Source organism: Bombus vosnesenskii, unplaced genomic scaffold (assembly GCF_011952255.1).
Source record: "Bombus vosnesenskii isolate JDL3184/JDL3185 unplaced genomic scaffold, Bvos_JDL3184-5_v1.1 scf7180000015315, whole genome shotgun sequence".
Taxonomy (NCBI): domain Eukaryota; kingdom Metazoa; phylum Arthropoda; class Insecta; order Hymenoptera; family Apidae; genus Bombus; species Bombus vosnesenskii.
This window is the reverse complement of record NW_022883934.1, coordinates 23267-30131: the sequence shown is the minus strand read 5'-3', so window position 1 is coordinate 30131 and position 6865 is coordinate 23267. Positions and strand designations below refer to the sequence as shown.

Below are 6865 nucleotides of genomic sequence, written 5' to 3'. Positions count from 1 at the left end.
GATTCACCGAATCGTAGCGAGAATTTACGTCTCTCGCTACTGCGACTGCGTCTCTCCGCGAACGGTCGTAACACATTGATCGACAGAAGCACTAAACTCTAATAACATAAATTTATATATTTTCTATTTTATATATTTTCTATTTTATATATTTTCTATTTTATATATTTTCAGCCACCAGTTTTATAGATTTTTCTATCTTCTGTACTACTTTTATCCCTTTTATTTTTTCTTACATGAGATTATTGTAAATTTAATATCATTTGTTCGCAATATTTGTTATTTATCTTTCCTTGAATTTGAAATTTCGCGCTTCAATGTCGTGTGTTGTTCGACGTTTTATCGAACGATGTTTATCGAACTAGTTTATGAATACATACATAATCATTAAAGAATCTATAAACCTTACTAGTTTGTTTTTACTAAGTTTTGTTACAGAAAACATGTTCTCATAAATTTTCAACTTTAATTTATGGAAATTTATTAACCTTAAACTATAAAATCATTCAATGAGTCTTTCCGGATGTTTTTATGTAGTCATAATTTCACATATCAGCACAGCTCCACCAATAGGATAAGAGTTACGTGGAAGCAACAGGGGGAAGAAGAACATATATTGATCTAAAGGTTATTTTTGTCTCATTCAAGTTTCTGTTAACCGGCTTGGAAATTTCCTGTGCTTGTTTCGACTTTGAAGTCTTAAAAAAAAATTGTAAGTAAATAGTATATATATAGTATATATATCCCGAGTCAAAGTTTCTCTTTATAAATAATAAACCGTTTAAAAACTATATTTTGTATGTTTTTTCCTTATTCATAATTAAATAATAAATATGAAATACTTCTACAGAAAGCCGACATGCTTCAATTAACCGAACAGCAGATGATTTAAAAATTAGTAGTTGAAAGAAATAAATGTTATTACATGTTCATAATTGATCGATAAATTTAAGTATACAATTAGATAAATATAGTATACTTTATTAAGACCTAGATAAAAGACTTTTTTCTCGTTTCTCTTCTCTTACTTAATCACTAAGAGTTATATAACGTTTATTCGTTAATTCTGCTTCTCCTGACCTTTCCACAAATGGTTGTTTATATCTCGACATTCTTGGTACTTTTAATCAAATTTTAATAACAGTACTTTACTCGTCAGAAGTAAATAAAAAAGCTCTAAGTAGAAGCAAGGATTTACTTACCTTTCGTTTCTCGAATCTCAGTTAGCAATGTTGTTCCTCTTGAAAGATTTTCCAAGTTTCCAAGACAATTTCCACGCTGGTAACATTGTATATATTTCAAGTATCGTGAACCACAGGAACTTGTTGAGGCAATATTGAAGAAAGCAAAGAGAATGAAGAAATTGTAGGAACTATGGGAGGCTACTCCTTCTTTCACAACTTATTTTCTCTTCGTTTGGGGGAAAAAACACAAATGAACGTAACGGTTGGTTTCATATACGTTTCAGATATCTGCTACTATCGCATGGAGGAGAATCCTGAAAAGAAGGAAGCGAGGAAGAATCAACTTTTGAACGAAACAATACCATTTTACTTGACTAAATTCGACCAGATTATTGGCAAAGATAAAGGATATATCATTCCTACTACCGTAAGATTTTTTATCCAAATTTAATGTTAAAATTTTTAGTCTTTGTGCAAACTGGGCCATGTTGTCCATAAAAAATTATTGAAACTTTGTTGCGACAAGACAGCTTTAATTGTTGAGAGCAGAGTGTATCTTTAAAATTCACTCCTGTTAGTTTATGTACAAATGAATTTGCCAAGATTTTCAGCTTTTAGATAATTATTCATGTATCTTCCTCATCAAGTTTAATAGAAATTATTACTATCGTAATCAAAGCAAAGATTAAGATATGTAAAATCATTTCTCTGGATATGACACTTTTGTTTAATGAGTGATAAATGATACCATTCGAAATATCATATTTATATAATATATAATGATACTTATAAGTGTAATCACTTAAGTACAGATATCTGAATTTTTCTCACTGTCACCGACATAGATACGTATTATCGTTCCTTAGATTACTTGACCAGTTTATTTCTTTCATCACTGTGTTATTATATAATAATAATAAATAGTCACATTAAATTAATTTAGTATGATTATGTTGTTTAATAATACGTGTTTCATTGCAAAATATTTAGCGATTGAAGGGCTCATAGGAAACACGAAAGTGAAAGAATACTAGAATCTACAGTTTACGATTTCAATTTCTTTAACGAGATATTTATCATATTACACAATTCCTGTAAATGTATTTGTAATTATATCGCCGAAGAATTGTACTTAATTAAGCTATGAAGTTGTGGAATCGTGAGAAGGATTATTTTTATAGAACTGTCTAATTTCCATTCGACATTGATTCAGGATACACATTACTCTTTTTTACATAATACCAGTTTTGTCATTTTTAATTAACAAATACCTCCAAAGGTTGAAGTTTCTAAAATTATCCATTAAAATCTGACAATAAAATAAAAATCCAAATTCTTCCTAAAAAGCTAGTGATCTTTAGTTAAGAGTTCGATTTTTCACATTTTTCAAGGTAAATTAAAAAAATTATTTAATAGAGGACGTACAAAATAAATGTATACAAACCTTTTTTCAGACGACATGGGCGGACTTCGTATTTGCAGCGGCCCTTGAATATTTCGAGTATATGTTTGTGGCACCAGCTTTGGATAAATATCCAGCTCTTCAAGCATTGAAGAGAAGGATTCATAGAATACCGGCCATTTCTGATTGGCTGATTAGGCGCCCATTCACAAACAGCTAAAAAGCTAAAAACGTGTGGAAAAAAGATGACCAGTACACCAGTATATATATATGTACGCTGGCATCGCTATGTTGGTAAATGTTCGATGTTATACGTGTCGTAAAATGTAACAGTTCTATTTAAAAAAAAAATTTCATTTCTATGAGTACGTTAAAAGTTTAACTATAAAAAGTCTCATCTGATCTGTGTTCCTTTATGTGAAGGTATTATTGTGAATTACGACTTTTCCTCTCCGATATTCGTGAATTGAATCACGGTCAACTCAGCTTGAACTAAAATCCTAACTAAAATCGTCACCAACAAATCCGATGGTCCCGTGCGCTAGACACACCCATCCTTAGCTTTCCTCCGAGACAGCATCGTCTCCCAAGACAGTTCTGATTTCACATCCTTCGAACGGTCAATATCCTTCCACCGGGAAGGACACACCCACAGATCAGTCACTCATTCATCTCGTACATATTCTCACCGCGAGAATTGATTGTAATTTCAACAAATAAATAAAAAAAAAATCTCGTACATACGCATCAGCGTAACTGCCTTCGTTATAAGTTGTTGGAATAAACGGTGAAATATAACATACTATACTGTGTCATATTCATTTAACCACCTCTTATCTTAACCGAAACAGGGGAACGACTACTTCGCGGCGTCGATTCACCGAATCGTAGCGAGAATTTACGCCTCTCGCTACTGCGACTGCGTCTCTCCGCGAACGTTCGTAACACATTGATCGACAGAAGTGCTAAACTCTAATAACATAAATTTATATATTTTCTATTTTATATATTTTCTATTTTATATATTTTCAGCCACCAGTTTTATAGATTTTTCTATCTTCTGTACTACTTTTATCCCTTTTATTTTTTCTTACATGAGATTATTGTAAATTTAATATCATTTGTTCGCAATATTTGTTATTTATCTTTCCTTGAATTTGAAATTTCGCGCTTCAATGTCGTGTGTTGTTCGACGTTTTATCGAACGATGTTTATCGAACTAGTTTATGAATACATACATAATCATTAAAGAATCTATAAACCTTACTAGTTTGTTTTTACTAAGTTTTGTTACAGAAAACATGTTCTCATAAATTTTCAACTTTAATTTATGGAAATTTATTAACCTTAAACTATAAAATCATTCAATGAGTCTTTCCGGATGTTTTTATGTAGTCATAATTTCACATATCAGCACAGCTCCACCAATAGGATAAGAGTTACGTGGAAGCAACAGGGGGGAAGAAGAACATATATTGATCTAAAGGTTATTTTTGTCTCATTCAAGTTTCTGTTAACCGGCTTGGAAATTTCCTGTGCTTGTTTCGACTTTGAAGTCTTAAAAAAAAAATTGTAAGTAAATAGTATATATATAGTATATATATCTCGAGTCAAAGTTTCTCTTTATAAATAATAAACCGTTTAAAAACTATATTTTGTATGTTTTTTCCTTATTCATAATTAAATAATAAATATGAAATACTTCTACAGAAAGCCGACATCCTTCAATTAACCGAACAGCAGATGATTTAAAAATTAGTAGTTGAAAGAAATAAATGTTATTACATGTTCATAATTGATCGATAAATTTAAGTATACAATTAGAAAATGTTTCTTCTTTATTGATAACTAAATAATACAGATAAGGTACAAGATACTTGTACGAAAAGTCGGCGCGTCGTTCAATTAACGGAACAGCAGAGGATTTGAAAATTAGTAGTTGAAAGAAATAAATGTTATCATATGTTCATAATTGATCGATAAATTTAAGTATGCAATTAGAAAATGTTTCTTAAGTTTGGAAGAATATATAATCATGCTGAATGTTTTGTAGTTACGAAAGTTGTATACAAACAAACATTGTACATACGACTAGTAATGGTACTAAATTACTGTTAGAGGGTCTTGGGTGTATAGAACTATATGGTTAAATTAATACTAGAGATAACGAATCGTGCGAATGTAATTAATATTTTGAAATGCGTTGTTTGCATTAATTGATAGTTTTCTTATAAACTTTTTTATAAACAATTTCATTGCTATAGAAAAAAGATAAATGCCGGTAATATGTCTATCCTACTTAAATAGAAAGTGCAATATTTTGTTATAATATTTGGCGCAAGTTTATACATTATTACATCTAAAAATAATATTCTTTTTATATCTAAGCTATATTAAAATATAAAGATACAAATAGCTATGCGAGTAGTTAGTAGTTGATGCTTTTTACTTAAATTGTCTTATACTTCATAATTTATAATAATATAATTCTTGTCATCAATGATTCTTTGTTTTTACTTTGTATATATTATACTTCCAGGAAGATGCCGCTCTATAAATTGACTTACTTCCCAGTTACGGCATTGGCAGAACCAACCCGTTCTTCTTCAGCTATGCTAGTATTCCATTTGAAGATGAACGTATCAAAAAGGACGTCTGGCCAGAAGTAAAGCCCTGTAAGCTTAAAATTTAAAGAAATTCTGTTTCTTAAATCTCATCTTTCCTAATTTAACTAAAGTAGCTAAATAAAGTAGAACACAATTATGCAGAGTATAACAGAGATTATTGTTTACTCTCCATTGCTCTATAAGATATGTGGGAGAACAATAGGTATTGTTAAGGAGACAATGTCCTTTGTTTGCTGATAAATTATCAATAAATTAAATTATATCTTTCCAAAACAGATAACAGGAAGCTAGATATTTAAGAAGCATCATAATCTGTTTGTTCGATAGAATCTTTGATTCTATTAGTTGTATATTTTTAGTGACTCCTTATGGCCAGCTTCCTATGCTCGTAGCTGATAGAAGGAAGGTTGCTCAGTCTACAGCTATTTGCCGTTACTTAGCCAAACAATATGACTTAGCTGGAAAAACTGACTGGGCAAATCTTCATATTGATGCCACTGTTGATACTATTCATGATATTCGTCATAGTGAGTATCCAATGCTGTTTTGCATAAATCTTATGAGAATCTTGATAACAGATAGTACATATCTGTTCAGGTATTTATTAGTTGAAATCCGATTTAATATTTGATTTAATCGAACGATACACGTATGTCAACAATACAAGACAAAGGATTAAAAAGGATTGTAATTCTATCTTCAGTATCATTTAAATTTCGCACAACACTGTATTCAAATTAGTATAACATTAGCGAATAGTATTTAACTGAAAACAAATTTTCAGAAATTGCCGCCTTCCACTATGAGGAGGACGAGAAGGTCAAAGCTGCAAAACGCAAGGCTGCTGAAGAGACGCTGCCGTTCATTTTAGAAAGTTTGGACCAGCAAGTGAAGGAAAATGACGGCTACTTCTACGATGGTACTCTCTCTTGGGCTGATTTAACGTTCGTTGCTCTGCTCGATTATTTGAACTTTATGTACAAGTCTGATCTGATCGAGAATTACGAGAATCTGAAGCTGCTGGAGAAAAAGGTCCTCCTTCTGCCCAAGATCAAAAACTGGATTGAGAGACGCCCAGTTAGCGAATTCTAAACTTCACGATTGCTTATGGTTTTATAAGCGTTTAAAGATTGCGGTCTTAGTGTGTTGAGAGAATGAAGAACGAATCGTGTTGATGGAAGTTTGTATGGAATATACTGATTGTTTTTAACATTCATTAGTTCCAGTTATTACCGATATTTTTGTCATTTAGTTAGGGTTTTCCCTTTAGATTACGTTGTGATAGAGAACTATTATTTGTGTATTCCTACAGAAACATACGAACTATATAAACTGTTGTCACGATGTTGTGCTTTTGTATTATAGAGATAATAATAAAACCATCAAACAATCATTAATTATGTTTTTTATTATATTCATTAAGAATTGAAGATTACCTCCTTGGTGATCTTGATAATATCGTATTTTACAAATGTTGAACAAAAAAAAATGTATGATTATTTTATTCAATACGTTATGAGGGTTGCTTTAAAAAAATACGAGTTACATATTTCTTTGAAAAAAGCATGATTTTTATCGATACAATAATGTTCTTCTGTTATCGCTTTAAAGTTGAGTACTTCGTTGATTACACGAGAGAACTCGCCTACAGC

At 31.0% G+C, this 6865-nt stretch overlaps 1 pseudogene; it reads left to right on the top strand.

Annotated features, from left to right (window-relative positions):
- Positions 1 to 3862: 3862 nt before the first annotated feature.
- Positions 3863 to 6603, top strand: LOC117241136 (annotated as a pseudogene).
- Positions 6604 to 6865: the final 262 nt, after the last annotated feature.